At 35.3% G+C, this 19196-nt stretch overlaps 1 pseudogene across 1 annotated transcript in view; it reads right to left on the reverse strand.

Moving 5' to 3' along the window:
* LOC309636475 (ankyrin repeat domain-containing protein 17-like) overlaps positions 1–19196 on the reverse strand; it is a 98730-nt pseudogene that overhangs the window by 52518 nt on the left and 27016 nt on the right. Inside the window, exons 9-18 of the transcript XR_014268512.1 lie at positions 17477–17571; positions 15297–15534; positions 13685–13876; positions 13195–13328; positions 10895–10982; positions 9230–9357; positions 8834–8977; positions 8194–8296; positions 5946–6699; positions 1161–1309 (exon numbers count right to left, since the gene is read on the reverse strand). The product of XR_014268512.1 is annotated as an ankyrin repeat domain-containing protein 17-like (transcript). The remainder of the gene's footprint in view (positions 1–1160; positions 1310–5945; positions 6700–8193; positions 8297–8833; positions 8978–9229; positions 9358–10894; positions 10983–13194; positions 13329–13684; positions 13877–15296; positions 15535–17476; positions 17572–19196) is intronic.

Here is a 19196-nt window from a genome sequence, read left to right on the forward strand (position 1 = left end):
GATGCAATAATACAAACACACACACACACACACACACGCACACACAAACACACACACACACACACACACAGTCTCTCTCTCTTCCCCCATCCCCCCTCCCTAAAATTGATGCTTATAAAGAAGTGATCATTTATAAAACTGCAAGTTTTATAATGTACACCACCACCCTCACACTAGTCTCTCCATCAGGCATTAATCAAAACACAAAACTAAATAAACTGCAAACATTTCTCAGTCCTGAAGAAAGCCATATACCCTTACCTCATTCAGCAGTCTTCTAAGCTAGGCTGCTTGGCATTTTTTTTTTTTTTTTTTAATGTTTATTTATTTATTTATTTATTTTTGGCTGTGTTGAGTCTTCGTTTCTGTGGGAGGGCTTTCTCTAGTTGCGGCAAGCGGGGGCCACTCTTCATCGCGGTGCGCGGGCCTCTCACTTTCGCGGCCTCTCTAGTTGCGGAGCACAGGCTCCAGACGCGCAGGCTCAGTAGTTGTGGCACACGGGCTTAGTTGCTCCGCGGCATGTGGGATCTTCCCAGACCAGGGCTCGAACCCGAGTCCGCTGCATTGGCAGGCAGATTCTCAACCACTGCGCCACCAGGGAAGCCCAGCTTGGCCTTTCTTCAGGACAAAACACAAGCTACCTTCTCTTTTCCAACCTCACTTTGCTCTGACATTTCATGGTAAACTAATTCTTTTAAAAAACTTTTTTTTAAACTTAACAGTGTTATAGAAACAGACACATAGACTTACTACATATTTCAGTCAGCAAGATCAGAATTTTCAAAGACAATATAAATGCAACTGAGTATATATGCTATATAAATGGAATCCAATATGAATTTTAAAACACATCTTCTAATTTAAGTTTAGAAGAAAATACATAATCTTAAATAAGTTCTTTCTTTTTACATCCCTTTTGAAACTAAAGTTTAAGAAAACAAGATTACTTGATGACATCAGAAACCAGATCTTCACAATAATTATCAGTAATAATCTGTATTTGGCATTTTATTTCTTTAAATGTGGATTCTAATTTATAACTGTGGCTCAGGTCTTTGCCCAGAGACAAAGCAGTCTAAGATGATTTAAATAACTGATTAATGTTTCTAATGATGATATCATTCCAGTTAAAAACTATCACTCCTGACTTTGGAGCTTACCTGTGCATCAGTATCAATGGCAGGGTAGATAGGAAGCATGGCTGAAGGAGAGATGATAGGACTTGGAGTTGGAGTCTGAGGTTGGGAAATGGAAGCAGCGATACTGTGGGTAGGAGTGTGTGACATTGCAGATGCTCTTCCACTGACTGCTGTTGAGCAAAATAACTGTACTTAATGAGGATGAAACGTTGTTAGGTAACAGCAAGAAACAGTTGTCAGAAAATATTTAAATATCTTTAAAAACAAAATATCTACAGGTAGACTGCCATAGCACTAATAACTCATTGTCGTGGTTATTTCTGACACTGGACAACAGACCAAAATTTAAATATATATTGAGAATAACCCATTTGCTAAACAGTCAACCATATGAAAAACAAATTCCCCTCTTATGGTATGTAATCACAAAACCTTAATGCAAAATAACCCTGAAAACAAAAATATTGTTATGAATTAAAATTAAATATATATGCAAATGGTTACCCATTATATCTTCTTAATCAGAAAAGGAATAAAAGTTAAAATAGTCAAGTTCAGAAGGAGAAAATGTGTCTTTTACCTGCCAATTTCACACCTTATTTTCTAGAACTAATGCAAGTAATATCACTGTTTGGGGACATTCGCTATTGAATATTTAAAATACTTCTTATGCTTTTATTAACTGCAGACAGGGGGTGGCCCTCAGTATTACAGCATATATATATATAAAAATTTGATCCTCACACAGAAACAGTTTCTCACATACAGAATTATACTGAAGGGCATAAAATGCTCACCAACCAATTTAGCAATCACACTGACTTAGGAGGACAAAATTAAAACATTAGGGTAGAAATAAATGTATGCATGCAATCAGCCTTCAAATATAGATTACTGTTAGTTCTTCTAAGTATAATTTTGCCATGATATTATTTTCACCAAAATAAGCAAATTAAGAAGGGGCTAATTAGGTCAGTACTTGAGATGGGAGAATTCCAAAGGTGGTAGCAGTTGAGGGTACTTTATTCCCTCATCAACTCACTTCTGGAGTTGACACGTGAACATCAATCCTTTTTCCCCCTTATTCAAAATGCTATAGCACTAGAGTCTGGGCATTAATCTTTGAATGATCAACAGTAGTGTGTGGATGTATGTTACCAACGTAGTTATCAACTACATCAGACAGAAAACAATCATGATTCACAACTGGATCTGAAACTAGGCAAAAGAGGTTATGCTCCTACCAAGAACAAAACTGAAATAGACCTTATCATAACAATTATAAACACAATTGTCAATTAAGAAATCTATTTTACATGAAATCCTTAGTTCAGGCACAAACATACACTATACATTATAGCAACACTCATTCTACAATTATACATTTTTAAGTCCACTTAAAAGCCAAAGGAAGAACAAAGGAGGAAACAAAACAAAACAAAACACACTATTTGAATCCTTAGGGATCCAGATCAATAGAAAAGGGCATGTATTCAACCCTAGTATGTTAATCAGCTAATGATCTTGATATTGTTACTCCACGTTGACAGTTTTGTATGTTAAGAAAAAGATCAAGACAGTTCAAATGTACACATTCTAGATATAAATTTCAAAACCATATAAAATCTATGGCTCTTAAAATGGGTTCCATATTCTCCTCTGATTAGACTGATTTTCACAAATGAAAATGCTAAACACAAAATTAGCTTCAACAGAATGAACACCAATCTGTCCGAAAAACTGAATTTTATTTCATCATACTGAACAAAAAAATCTAAGCTTTATTGTTAAATGACTAAATTATAATTTACATTTCAATTTGAATAAGTTCTTTTAAAGAACATTATTAGTTTTCTTATTTTTGGTCAAACTGGTTGTTCTTATCACCTCTTCTAGAAGGAGATAGGAAAAATCAATTCCCTCATTTAATTCCCTTGGGGTACCTATGAAATTGGTTTACTAAAACGAAATAGCTGCCTGTCACTCATCCATTCTCTACAATTAAAAGTAGCGATTGTAAATATGTAGGTACCTGAAGAAACCATGGTACAGACCATGTGGAACTTAATTTTAGGGTTAGATTTCAGAGAGCGAAAACCAGATGCTCAAAGAAGTTTTAACATCAGGTAAGGAAAGAGGGAACTTGACAGCACAGCAAAGGCAAGTTGTTAAGACTGGTTAAATAGGGAACTGATTTTGCTTTGGGTAGTACAGAAAACAAGGAAGATAGAAGATTCTGACCAGCCAAGTACTAGAGAAAAAGAGACTGAATCTTATAAAAGCAGTCTACTAAATGGGGACTAAGGAATAAAGAACAGAGATTATGCTGAAGGAGAGAAGGAAGACTGAGCCTAATGAAGTTGTAAGATATTAAAAAACCCAAAGAAAGAAATGGAAATGGTCACTAGTCAACTGAAATAACAAGTACTACCATAGCAGAAGTTTAAAGGCTGTGGAAGTGAGTGTATATGTGTATGTTTGTGCACGTACACATGCATGATGCAGGAATGGGTTGCAGGGAGGTAGTTGGATGTTTTTAATCCTGTTCTTTTTTCTGGCCATCTCTCCTCTCCCCATATAAATGAGAATAAACAGGTAAAGTAATTTTATAATATGACAAGTATCTGTCATATTTCCTAAACAGTTATAAGCTTTAAAAGATAATTTTATATGAAAACACCTGGAACACATAGGGAGAATTTAATTGTTTTTGTTTGGTAAACAAATCAACAGAAAAACTACTTTACAAACCTCCAATAATTCTGATCAGCATAAAAATTATACAACTGGCAAATCATTATTGATAACTATGCCCAAGAACATCAGGTAAATTCTGATAGCATATCAAAATTTTTTTTTTTTTTTTAAAGCACCACAGACTAGGAGCATCAGATTTTCAGACATTTTTTATTTTTTATTTTTTATTTTTATTTATTTATTTATGGCTGTGTTGGGTCTTCGTTTCTGTGCGAGGGCTTTCTCTAGTTGCAGCAAGTGGGGGCCACTCTTCATCGCGGTGCGCGGGCCTCTCATTATCGCAGCCTCTCTTCTTGCGGAGCACAGGCTCCAGACGCGCAGGCTCAGTAACTGTGGCTCACGGGCCTAGTTGCTCCGCGGCATGTGGGATCTTCCCAGACCAGGTGTCGAACCCGTGTCCCCTGCATTGGTAGGCAGACTCCCAACCACTGCGCCACCAGGGAAGCCCAAAATTTTTTAAATATTCATTGGTATGGAATGTCCATTCTTCATTTAACTGAATAAATAACACTTAATTCTACACATTCTTTGGTAGTTCAATTGACATAATATAAAGAACACCATTATGATCTAGATTAATGGCCATGAAAGTAATATCAAATTTGGCATTTGGAGCTACTGTGCTTCAATTTTCATAAGATAGCTACTGTTTTTAAAATTACATTCCCAATTATTATAACCCACTAATGGTGATTAGTAGTAACTTTCAAATCTATAGGACAAATGTATACTTCTTAACATAAGAAGCTTTATAGTTCTTACTAACAATTAATAGCATTTTTTCCGATGTAGTTACTGTACCCTCTAAGATTAGCAGAGACTTTCATTCCACCTACTATTGTTGAGGTGATACTAAAACAGGACTGGGAAACTTTAGAGCAATTTCTAAGTACAAAATCTGTCTCATTAGCTGGTTTCTTAGTTTCTGAATGTTAGCTAAATATCTCAACACTATACAATTTCATTTTCTTTTATTCTTTTAAAAGATTAAAGTTAAATTATGTATACTCTCATCATAATATATAGTGCTACTTAAACATAGTTTCAAAGTAAGAGAAAATTCAATCAACCTTTAAGTATAGACCAAAGAATTAAAAGGGGGGAAGAGAGCAGATGAAAATTATCAAAATTCACCTATTTACTCCCTTTGTTTTCCCCTGTTCCTTCTTTTTCTGGTTTTTTTTTCTTTACTTTTTTTTTAAATGAAGAAAATTATTCTTTTCAGTACAGTATTCTTATGGCTTTCAATCCTGTAAAACCTCATTCTACTACTTTGTTACAGAACTCACAAAAACTAAGTACCCAAAACTAGAACCATCAAAACAACCCCTAAAATGTTTCTTTTTGCCAATGAAACTAATTAAAATGGAAAAAAATTTCTCTGTCTACCCATTTAAAGATATATCATTTATGATACTATCAGGGGACCACACCTTCTCATAATACAATTAGAAAGAAACTACACATTAACATTCACAGGGGATAAATCACTGACATACAGTATAATCAAACCTTATTTGGTTTGGTACTTTATTATCGTTGTAGAAGTATTTACATTTTTTGTTTCTTTTAAATATCCATCAGGTTTGAAGTCTGATCCATTACAATATAAAGTATTTCTGTTCACAAATAAGCTTTCTGATATATCCTACTAGTTTTGCACTTCAACTTCTATCAATTTCCCGGTTTACTGGTGTGAATACACAAGCAAAAAAGCCAAAATTCTATCAGTATTCTGAACTTAAAGGGAAAACACAAAACAAAAACAAACAAAAAAATCAAACATTAACCTGACCACTGAAAAACCTAGATTCCCAGCCTACCCACCTAAATCAGAAAGATTCAGCCACTTGCATTGAATGAGCTAATCTTTCATTTGACCTGTATCCATCTGAGAACGTCTGAGATTGAACTAATATTTCTAAAGATATACATGGTTCAAGAGTCCAGAAATAGTCCTCAAGTTGGGTAACGGCAAAAAATTCTGGCACACTCTTACTCGCCTTAAGCAAATCATATTTGATACCTGCTCATAACAATATAACCCACCTGCCATGATGTCATCCAGCGTGTCATTGAGGGTCTGAGCAGGGCTGGCTACCATTAACCCTTGTTGTGTTTCTGTCAGAATTCCTTGCCCCAGCCCTGCCAACTGTGCTTGGCCGAGTACTGGCTGTCCAACTATCACTCCTTGCAGTTCTGTAAGATTTGCGATGGACCCTGGAGGCAAGGGACCTGCCGCCAGAGGCAAAGCTTGAGGCATGGCCAGAGGCTGGACTGGTGCAAAACCCATCTGAGCAGCAGTTTGCTGGGGTTCATCTTTAAGCAGAACGGGATCCACTTGCTGTAACCGTGCATAGTCTCCCTCGGAAAGCTGTTCTCCAACCCCAACAGGAGTTAGCAGCCCCAGATGTTGGCAAGACTGTTGCTGCTGCTGCTGAAGTTGAATTCTTTGAGCTTTAACCTCTAGATACTGCTTTTTTAGCTGCTGCTGAGTTTTCAGTTGTAATTCTCGTTCTACTTTCTGTAGTTCCTCCAAAATCTTTTGTTTCTTCTGAATTTGCTCCTCCCTTGTTTTGTTCAGCTCCTCGATCTTCTCCTTGGTAAGTTGGTCAGCATGAGCCAGTTCCAAGGACTGCAGCTGTGCATTCTTTCCTATGGCTTCTTTTATTCTCTGTTCCAGTTCTGTTAACTTGCCCCTGAGCCTCTTCTACAATGCTCTCTGGAGACTGATTGGTGATGTAACCCTGTACATCCTGGCTGTTTGCTGGCAAATGGCTGCTGGACTTTTGTTTAGAAGCAGCTGTGTGAAAAAGAAACCCCCTCAGAAGTGCACATGAATGGCATCCTCATTACAGAGTTACTGTTGGGAGGTTTAGTGCCAACAGTTATGCACCAAGTTATTATGTCCATAGAAGGTGAAAATGCACTGTTAAGGAGTTAAAAACAAATCCACCTTCTTTATCATAAATATAAAATGTATGTATTTTATGTGCATAGAGTAATCTTTGGGAAATTAATTTCAGAATTTTTAAAGTATCACATGGTTAAAATTAGACAATAGAGGGATGCAGGTTTGTGATATCTAAGTGGTACAATTAAAGTAAAATCTAAGGCTATGTGTAGATAGATACCTCATCTGGTCATAAAGATGTAAAAACTTATCATAAGAACAGAAAAATAATGCTAAATTATTAAGATGTAGGGAAAACTTAAACCTCTAAGTCAAGCTTTTTCTACATTTAATAGTCTGTGCCTTTTAAACACACACACATACACACAAAGAGTACTCAAACCACTGAGAAGTACCAGAAAATTAAAATCCAACTAAAATATATGTCTTTGTTGGGGCCTACCATCTTCAAGACTGATAAAGGTTAAGATAGAAATTCACATATTCACAAAGCTACCTGGCCAGTAGGGAACTGGGATTCAGTTTCCCTGGAAGAAAAGATGCTGAACTATGACATCCACTGTATCTTCTGACAGCCAGGTGGATAAACATATCTGGCTATCGGTATAGCAATCATTTGCTTGCTATACCAACTGAAAAAGGGGCCAAGGCTCTAGATTGGTAGTGGTGATTGAAAAGAACTGGTGGAAATACTTAGTATTCTTGTTGGTAAAATAATATAGGTAGCCAAAAACCAAAAACTTAAAAACACATTGGTTCCTCAGGTAAAACTTTCTAAAAGGAAAAACTGATTCAAACTGGTAGCTGTAATCTTTTGGGACATAACTTATGAACATGCATGATGTAACTTCCACAGATCAAATATGGACCTCAGAGTTCTAGAGCAACAAACAACCATATCTGAAGTAACCTTGAATTCTTGGTTGAGAAAAGGTATTCCAGATATAAAATCTACATTAAAACCAGTTATTCTAAAATAATATTTAATTTTGATCTAGCTTATTAATCTTATACCTCATATCACTACAGAAATTTTAGTAATTTACAAAAATGTCACCCAATTACACACAGCCTAACATTTTAACATGAATAGAAATGACTAGTTATTAGAGGAAATCATGGATAATCAGAATTGCATCAAAGATGAGCATCTGAATTTCTACTGCTAATACTTCTGATTCCAGCACAAATTAGTGTTCTTAACTATGTTCTCTCCCAATAACATGCTTTTTTCATTGTTTAAAAAAAAAATCTTCAATTATGCCGACCTAGTAAAATTCAATTTTTGTGGAATAATAATTTTAAATGGCTAGTTTTGGGGTTTTTTTGCAATCTTATCATTTTTACTTGGACAACTTGTAAGTCTTTAGAAGTATAACTGACCTTTATTCCTGATGGGAAGAGTAGTGGCAACACTGGCAGGTGGTTTGTCAGGCTCCTGAGGTGGGACAACCATGGGCAGTGCTTGAACCGGTACACGAGGAGCCTAAGACAAATCAAACTGATTCTATATCTGCTTTTCCTACACCTTCCATTATATAATTTGCTTTAAATGAAGAATAAGTTACAAAGATCCATTCAAAATATTTTTTCATGTGACAATCTCAGGTGACATATTTACTTAAAATGTGCTGGTATCAAATTATTTTCCATGACTTTTTTTTTCGGCCATGCCGCACAGCTTGCGGGATGGGATCTTAGTTCCCCGACCAAGGATTGAACCCGGGACCCAACAGTGAAAGTGCTGAGTCCCAACCACTGGACGCCAGGGAATTCCCTCCATGACATTTTTTTAATGAACTTTGAAATCAAAAGATTATTCTGGCCACAGTAAGAAAGCAAAGCAAAATCATATCAATCTAGAATCTGAATATTACACCAGATGTTCATTAACCATATCAAGTATGTTATCTATAAAAAGAACTACGTATTATAACAAAAAACAATCTAGTTTAATCTTGAACTATGACCGAAAAAGGGAAAAAGATGATATAACATAAAATGCTTTAGTTTAGAAGCTTACCCTATTTAAATCGTGGGATGGGGGTGTTAACTGAGTGACATCTGGTGGAGCGGCTGAAAGCAAGTTATTAGGATAGTCCAAAAGATAGCAAACAACGCTTGTATGACCACCTTTTGCTGCTTCTATCAACATAGTCGAGCCATCCTAAAAGAGTGGATATGGAAGGGGAAAAAAATTTTTTTAAAGTTAATTTACAGAAACATAAGGAAGATATAGCCAAAAGGCCCCAGACACATTAAAGTTTTAGGTTTAGTAAAGAACACTTTCCTCTAAAAACAGAAGAAAATGAACACATTTCGAATGCCAATATACAAGTGGAACTTAGAGATAATAATTTGTTATGCTCAAGAGTGAAGATTAATTCACAATGCTACCTGAAACATTTGAGTTACATACTTTTAAACGGTGAGTAGGATCTGCCCCATGAGCCAAAAGTAGTTCCACCACTGCCAGATGACCCCCTGCACAAGCCAGGGACAGTACAGTATGGTCATTGTTAGCTGTGGTTCTATTCACATTTGCTCCTAAAACAGACAAGGCATGAAAAATCATGTTAATGGAGTGTTGTTTCTTAAATTATGGTAAAACTTCAAAATCGAAGAGTAGAGAGAACAGTATAATGAAGCCCCACATACCCATTACCCAGCTTCAATGATCATAAACATGGCCAATCTCATTTCACATATACCCACATCCATTCTCCTCTCCCATCTTGAATTATTCTAAAACAAATCCCAGACAAACATGATATAATTTCATCCATAAATGTTTCAGTATGTACCATTAAAAGATAATGATAAAAGTATATATTATTCCTAATATAATCACTGTTTCAAAAAAGTAAAATATAAAATTTTATCTACATTTTAATATCTTCAGTGGGAAAGATGACTGAAAACCAATAAAAAATAAACCACACTGCCCTCTATGGGCCAAATATGGAAGGAATTAACAAAAACTAGTAAGTAATCGTAGTATAATCTTTTTTCATTGGGAAATATCTGAGAATGAAAACACGTACATTTTCCCCTTAATATGAATTCATCCCTGATTTGGAGCACTGTGCTATGCATGTGGGAAATGGAAGTAAAATACCAGGAAGAAACTGGAATCAGATTCACTAAAATTAACCAAAGAAGAGAGAAGACAATAACTGAAAATAATTTCATTCTTAAGAATACTATGTCTTATTTATAAACATATAACACAAGGAAGTGTTCAAATTGCCTAAAATAATTTGACCAGTAAGTTATTTCTGATTTATTTTCTTTACCTACAAATGATTTCAAACTTTAGTATTTTTGGTAAGAAGGAAATGGCATATGTTGCCTTTTTAATTGTATATGGTCTACACAGTCTCACTTTTACTAATGTTGAATCAAAAGTAAAATCTTTAATCTCCTATACTTAAGAATATAATGAAATCTCTAATCTTCTATACTTAAGTTCATGAAAAACTTTCAACTTGAACTTATACAGTGAATACCTAAAAAGTCATTTAAAGGAAGTAATAATATGCTACTTTTGTTATTAAGGATTTTGGTATTCAAAGTAGAATAAATGACCATGAATGAAAATGCATTTTTGGCATATTTGTTCCATTTCAATTTTGATTTTTTTGGGGGGTGCTATATTTATGACCACCTCTCTATATTTTACAAAGAAGGAAACTTAGGCCCAGGGAAATATAAAGAAGAAAAGTGACTTGTCCTTAAATTAATCAGTGGCAGAAACAACATAAAAATCCAGGTTTCAAGATATATTATTACATGAACAGAAAAGACTTCAAGGTATCTAAACCCTCAAAGTTTTTTACATAGAGAAATTTTTCTGTATTGCAATGTTTTTTAACAAGGGTGGTATTCGGTATCAGAACTCCTCACAGTTTGGAATGGTTCTATGTGTTGCGGGATGTTTATCAACTACCCACTCACAAAAATCTCAGTAGCATCCCTCTACCACGTGACACCTCCAAAATGTCCTTTACTTGTAAGTCTCTTAATACCCAAGGGCAGGGGATAGATACCTGTGGAAAAAAATTACTGCCTTACACAAACCTACCTTTACTAATTAGGAACTGAACGGTACAAACATGACCAGCTCTTGCAGCTTTCATTAAAGGAGTTCTTCCACCTTCAGATTCATGCTCCTGTTTAAAAAACACAGACTTACTTGATATTTAATTTCTAATGAACAATTTTTCTTTTTCATGAAAATCAAAAGGAAGAGAACTGAACAAATTTCAGAATCTAAATATATTAAATAACATGCTTTGAAGTAAATCAAGGAATATATTCTTTAATTTAAACAATCTCAAATTAGAAACATGTTCTATGGAAATATACATAAATTAAGAACTGGGGTTATATTCATGTGATTGTTACACCCTCATCGAAATCCATCTGGGTAATTTTCCCTTCTCTCTTCGAAAAGGACTGTGGAACTTGAACAATGAATGGCACTCTAGCACAGCCCTCTCCAAACAATCAACATTATCCTAATCCACTACAAGTGATTTTCTTTTCATAAGTTTGTATCCTACGTGTATGAATTTCTCTAAGTATATCACTCTCTGCCTTTAGAGACTTCCCATTATCTCTATTTTACCGTACATAAAAATAACAAGGCTAGTGATATTTAATACCATCAATTATAAGATATTACTAGAGATTTCTGGGTTTCAAAAGGATGGAGAACCAGCTGCATTTTTGCAATTCAGAATATCAGCACAGGAAAAATTTTCAGATCTTACAGTATAAAGGTTGGAGAAAAAAACACCTTTTATAAAGCATTTTATATGTCAATATTTTTTACACTTACATCTGATGATTTTTCTCTTAAGTCATACACTAAGTTGTTTTAATTGCAATTCACTAAGCAAGATTACATTGCTGTAGGTTTCACAGTCACTGTAGTAAACACTGGAAATTTAGTTCCTAAGCTGAAGAAGCTCAAAACCTAATAAGAGGAATATGCACATGACTAGCTAGAATATAATGTGCGTCATAAGTTCTCCAAGCGTTGTACCAACACAGACAGAGCTGAAGGAGGCCACAACAGTAATCTAATTTAACCCTCTGCTTTCATAATGAGGAAAGAGAGGTTAAGTAAATTTTAAGTTAAGAAACCAGTTAATTGAGGAGCCTGTTTCTGCCTGCATGTGAGTTTCTGTCATAAACTATGTACTTCTACAGGAAAACACATTTACTTATTAATCTCAGCCCCATGAACACACGGTGCTTATGTTTTAACTAAAACCTACCTTTCTTACTCCCTCACAGGCTAAACTGGAAGAATGACTATTTTCCCCACACACAATTGCTTTATTCTTCCCTACCTCTCAGGCTGTACTCATACTATTTCTTCCAAACTGGAGTATCTCTTTTGTAACAAGAGCACAGTATCTGACTTTCTAAACCTTACCCAACCCCAAACATAACATCTCAGATGACGTCTTCACCTCTTCTGAGCTTTTTGACTGTCTGTCCTTTCTCTATGACATCTCTTTGTAATCTACCTTAAAATGACCTCAGTAGGGACTTCCCTGGTGGCGCAGTGGTTAAGAATCCGCCTGCCAATTGCAGGGGACACGGCTTAGAGCCCTGGTCCAGGAAGATCCCACATGCCGTGGAGCAACTAAGCCCGTGAGCCAGAACTACTGAGCCTGAGTGCCACAACTACTGAAGCCCACGCATCTAGAGCCCATGCTCCACAACAAGAGAAGCCACTGCAATGAGAAGCCCGCGCACTGCAACTAAGAGTAGCCCCCGCTCACCGCAACTAGAGAAAGCCCACGTGGAGCAACGGAGACCCAACGCAGCCAAAATAAATAAATAAATAAATAAATAAATACTTTTAAAAATGACCTCAGTATTTCATCCTTCTCACTAAATAAAAAGTTATTTGAGGGAAAAATATGATATACTGAATACTTATCTTTTTAACTCTTTTATTTAATAATGCTTTGAATGGTATAGGTACAATTTATTTCCTAAATGACAGTGAAATGCCGCCTCTAAGCCATATTTGCCTTTTTATGACAAATCAGAAAAGCTTCTAAAAACAGCTAAGTACTTAAGAGAAAATTTGTATTAATTATTATGATTAATTATTAACATATCAAACACAAAATTTTCCCTCTTTTGTAGGGGAAAAGGGTACACTGGATAGTCCTGCTAACAAGGAAAATAAGAATGGACACCAAACAGCATAGGAAAAAAATATGACTAAATGAGATAAAGAATGGCAAAAAGGCCAACATAAAATTAGAAGTAAAGAAATACCTTTTGTCTATAATCTCCTTTCAATTAATTTCTTGCCTTAGCTTTAAATATTAAGATTTAGAAAGTGACATAGCTTACCAGATCTGCTCCTGCCTGAAGTAAGACATCTGCTACATCGGTATGACCATTTTCACAGGCGTATGTTCGTGCTGTATCTCCTGTTGCTGTTTTTGCATGAACATTAGCTCCTACAGTAGTGTTAGATACACAGCCTTAATAAAAGAATCATAAGACACAAATGTGGATACTGAAATTTCTTCTACATAAGCCATATCTCCTCAAATTAGACAAAACAGCCTTATCCATTTCTAGAAATAGAGAATATTGTCAGCATCTTTAAAAGCAAAAAAGAAAAGTAATTAGAAATAGATTACTGCTTAAAATTAAAACTGCAGACATTTCAAACAGCAATAAGGTAAATTATTTATTCAGAATACACTAAAAAATTTGTCACATGATTTTTCTATACACATTCAGTGCATCATACATCAAAAAAAAGCTATTTGCATTGTAATATTTTTACTTAAAGAAATCATGTAAAAAAACTCCCAAATGCAAAAATGCCTACCTGCAGCTAATAAGTATTTAACTAACTCCAAATGACCCTCTTGAGCAGCTTCCATTAAAGGGGCAGAACACCCTAGTTCTGTATCAGCTCCTGCCTTAATTAGAAAGTCTGCCACTTCCAGAAAGCCTCCACAGCAAGCCAAAGTCAACGCAGTTTCTTGAGTTTCTCCTGTCTGTGCATTGATATTTGCTCCTAAAATAAAGATTCTAATTATTTAGAGAAAGTCATTAACTCATTCCAGAGATAAGCAAAACATGATTATTTCCTAGTAAACTATACTTCAAAAATGAACATTAATATTAATTTACTAAATGATGAAGTACCTCTCCCCTATTCTAGGAGGCAGTTAAACATAAAACTATCAATAAATAAATAAATAAATAAATAAATAAATAAATAAATAATAAATAAATAAAAAATAAAACTATCAACACCACATCCACTAGTCCATATTTGATGTACACTGCTGGAAGAAGATTTACTCAGCCAGAAGGTACAAGTCATGTGATTTAAGGCCTTAGAAAATAAACCACATTCCCTCATTATAAAGTTCAAAATAATGATAATAAAGATGTTGATGAAAATGATAATAGATAATATTTAATATGCTGTTATTTGTCAGGCAATATTTAAAGCATTTTACATACTTTGTTAGCTCCATTTTTACAGCTATGGAAATTGAGATTAACTAACTTGCCCAAGGTCACAACAACATTATCATCATCACTACTACCACCATCACCACAGTTTAACACTTAACAGGCACTATATGACAAAGTGTTCGAAAAGCTTTATACACATCTATAAACTCTCACAACAACCCTACAGACAACAAAATTGAGGCACAGAAGGTTAGAAACTTGCCTAAAGTTACAAAATCGGCAAGCAGTAGATTTGTGATTCAAACCGAAGAAGTCTGCTCCGAAAACTATGCTTTTAAAATTCTAGTCAATATTACCTCTCAGTAAAAGGTTTTTGAAAAATGTGCCATTCCTCTTAAATTTGTACAAACAAAACCTTTATTAGTAAAAGAGATATAAAACCAGGCTACCAATATGGATAGAGATGCGAGATTACTTCTAAACTTAAGGTATCTTAATACAGTCAAGTAACTGTTTCACTTTCCCCAAAAGAGAAGCCCACTGTGTACCGAGCTCCTTGACAGCTTCTTACACGTGCATTCTTGCATTCTCATCAAGTTACTCCTTATGGCAAGATTTCCCATAGTGTACTTTATGAAACACTAGAAACATCAAATAGTTATTAATAGGCATTCTGCCCTAAGAGGCATTCTCTCAATATATTAGCTGCAGAAATGCTGAATCTCATACATGCCCCCACATAACCTACAACCCTATCCCACCCCCACTTCTTTCTATTTTTATTAACACAGCACAAAATGGCTCTGAAAGCTCTTAAATACTAAAGAAGTCCATCTGATTTTATTGAGTACAGTATGAGAGCTGTTTTCAAAGAAAATATTTCATCTTTAGTTTTTGTGATAGCACCTCATTACAAATCTACTAGAAAAATGAAATAAATTCAATTTTATAAAATCATAATCTTACATTTTACACATTTATGCATTAGTGTCTTGATTGGTATTGGTTACCTTGGCCTAAAAGTAATGCCACCATTTCTTCATGTCCTTCACGAGCAGCTTCCATCAATGGTGTATAACCTTCATCGTTGACCTCTTCCAGGCTAGCTCCTCTTTCAATAAGTAAAGCCGCAAGTTCCACGTGCCCACCACATGCAGCCAAAGTCAATGGTGATTCAAACGAATCAGCAGGCATGTTCACTTGGGCACTACTGTCAAGAAGTAACCTAGCTACTTCAATGTGGCCATCCTGATTACAATGCAATTAACAAAACTGAATCAGCACCATTAAAAAATCTTTAAAAGTACTTCTCAATTGCTATACAATGAAGTTTACTGATCTCAATTCAAATAAGAATTAATAAATCTACATTTAACAGGTGAGTAAGCAAGCATTAATTAAGACGTATCTACAGTTTACTCTAGTAGTAAATAGCAATTGAGGATATAAAATATGTAGAAAAATACCTTCAATCAAAAAGCTTATTAACCATCAGAAAAAAAAAAACCCAGTAAGCACATAAAATAAGAGATTACTGTGAGATAACATCAACACTGCATAGTATAAGCTTAAATGCTAAAAGCATAAAGTTTAGAAAGGGAAAGCAGGATTTTCATAGAAACCTTAAGGATAAGCAAAGTTTTGGCTAGGTAGAAAAAGAAAAATCCAATACTTTTTAGAGGAGTGGGGGAATTGAGCATGATGTGTTAGGGAAAAGGGAACACAATACGTACATGGTAATTCCTTTGTTGTTCGACAATCAAACGCCAGGGAAAATTAAGAAAAAGAAAAAGAAGTTCTCTCTTAATATCTTCCGTCTTCTTTACCGGTCTCCCTTTCTCACAGTTTCCCTAAATACTGGCAACCCCAAGGCTCACTTTTCCATTCTTTCTTCCTTTGATACAATTTTTCCTTCTGTATTACCTCACAGACATTTCATCTTCTTTTGAACATGTCATGCCCATTTTTGCCTTGGTACTTGCCATATTACACAACTATAAAGTCTTATCACTGTGGTTACTTTGCTGTTCCTTTAGCTCAGAATTTTCTCCCTCCATAAGTAGTCAACTCCTACATTTCCTTTAAAGTCCAGTTTAAAACCTCAGTCTCTTAGCAAGTCTCCAAACGTATGGCCCCTACTAGTATCTTTCATCTACTTATAACACTTCCATTGCATGCAGAGTAGGTCTACAGAATATTCCACTTTAATTTTTTAATCTACATATAGTTTGTTTCTCTAATGGGGGTGGCAAGGATGTTTTAAGTTCCTTACACACATTATGTCATTTAATCCTCACAACAACCCTAGAGAAGGATATTATTTTCACAGATGGGGAACTCAAAACCCTCCCAGAAAACTTGTTTAATCAAAAGAATAAGTTACTAAAGCAAACACTGGTATGGCAATAAGAAAAACAAAAAATAACTCAAGTCTTAAATGGCTACTTAATTTTTTTTAAATTAGTAATTAAAATTTAACATCCTTTCAATAATCATTCTCTGAAGGGAAGTTGAGACAAGAAACTTAAAATTAATTTGGGGTCTGTTTTATCTTTGCTGTGTTTTTCTCATAAATCTGTCTATAATGTTATTCTGATTCATTTCTATGCCACAAGTCATAGACTGAGATACAAAAGTTGAAGAGTACTATTATTAGGCATTCTCAAGTACAAATTAAAAAAAAAGTCCTTAAAAAAAGGAATTCAGGGCTGAGAAAAGACCACGATAGAGGATCTTTGGGAAGGGAGAATCTTCGGAAAGGGATCCTTGGGAAAGGAGGATGAAAGAGGGGGAATTATGTAATGCAAATAATATTCTAATTTCAAAATTTTTCATATATTTTACATTACGGGTTTGATGAACATGTTTTACTTAGTAGTATTATGTGCATACTCTGTGGATTATGTTCTCATTTTTAATATCCTTGATCCATCTTTTAAAAAGTCACTTTTTGTGCCAATTACATAAAACCAGAAAATGAAGGTAGTGCTACAAAGCTTCAGAAAGCACCTCTGATAGAAGTTAATATTGCACAACTGGCTCTTATAACTCAGATAGCTGAGGTTCTGATCCACAAGTCATGATAAACAGAATCTTTGAACCCAAGGAAACGGCACTCACTCACTATACACTGGCTCTGTCTCTACCTAATATATAAATATATTTCATGTATGTATTTCACCAATCTTGCCATGCAAGCCTCCATTAAAGCAGTGTGCATTTCATCTGTTTTATGCTCTTGATCTGCGCCTGCTTCCAAAAGAAATCGCACCATCTCTAGATGTCCTAAACCAAAAGTTTATAAGATTACTTAAAAATATTTTATTATTCCCCAAAAATAAAATTACAATATTTTGGAAAGTTATATTTCACTTAGAGCAATACATTTATTACCATAATACTAAAGTCAGCTACAAGCCACCCTCAACTGCCCTACACAAATTATACAAGTGAACTGTGCTGTTCTACTCCTTACCCTGTTACCCTAGAAACTGCTATTACTAAAATCCTTGCTGTAGGTGAGCAAAGGTGGCCCTAAAATGCAACACCCAGAATATCCCCTCTACAACCTTTTTAGGGCCCAGGCATGCCATAGTTATTTTATTTATACTATAGACTAAATTCGTCTTTGTGAACTAGTAGCCTGGGATGATAATCATCACTGAAGTTATTTCTATGAGGAAATGAGCTTTAAGTTTTAATAACTAACTCACAGACATTTTAGGAACAACCTGCTTGTAAGTTGGAAACCGTATATATAAAAATATTCTTGAAACAACACCATTTATATTTATTCATTTATTTAGATATAAATATATATATACACATACATATATATACACACACACATATATTTATGGAGTTTCAAATAAACCATATGCTTCAGTTCAGATAAAGATTACCTTGTGAGTAGTTACAATGAACATAAATTATATTTTAAAAAGGACTTCAGATACTATGTAAGAAACAGTAGAAAAGTAACTAATTTTTTTCCAACTTCATCCGGAATGAGCTGCAGTCAATTTTCAGTCAACTGGGAATGGAGGAAGGAGTGGATGGCGGAATCATGAACAGTTCAAATTAACTCTGGTGAATAAGTGTAGCACCTGCCATGCCTTGTTTTTGCTAACAAACTATCTCTCCTTCCTCTCTGTCATTCTCCCTTCCCAAAGATCCACATCAATGCTTAGTCTCAGCCTGAATTCTATCCCTTCCCCATCTCCTCCTTGTCAATCTGTATCCTAAGAGACCTCACCAGAAATAGAGGAAAGTAAGAGTGTCCATGGATCCTTGGAAGCAGTAGAGATGTTCTCCACCAGCTCAGTTCTATATCCAGTTTCTCTAACGAAAGCCTACAAGCCCCAACCTCAGCATGGTGGGGCTACAAGCATAGGACAGAGGGAAGAGTAGTTATACATAGCCCCATCTCAAAGCTCATTGGCCAGCTGGGTCTCAGTAGTAAAATGGAGCTAGTTCCGGTTTCAAAAGTATTTGATGGAAAGGTGAGACAGAGCCACCCAATCAGCCTGCCCTGGAGAGGCTGCCCCAAGGCTTAATTCCTCCCCTCCCAATGAAGATCAACCTCTGCGTAACTACTAAACACAACTGGAGAAGTAAGAGACCTCAGGTGTGCTTCCTAAGTACCCTTAATCTGAATTATCTGTAACACGAGATAATCAAAAGTCCTTTAGAGCACATTTTTACATTTAACTTAAATTTTAGTCATTTATGTGGCTAAGGAGTATTTTAGTCATGTTTTTTAAGTGAAGTTATTCCAAAAGACCTAACAAAACCCTGGCCACTCTGAAGTACTGATAGAATGAAACAAAACAACAGGAGGGCCAACACAAGGGGGAAGGAATCAAAGCCCTGGGTGCAAAATTTAAGGAGACATTCACTCACAAGCTAGT

Source organism: Balaenoptera physalus, assembly GCF_965194825.1.
Source record: "Balaenoptera physalus genome assembly, chromosome: 10".
Lineage (NCBI taxonomy): Eukaryota > Metazoa > Chordata > Mammalia > Artiodactyla > Balaenopteridae > Balaenoptera > Balaenoptera physalus.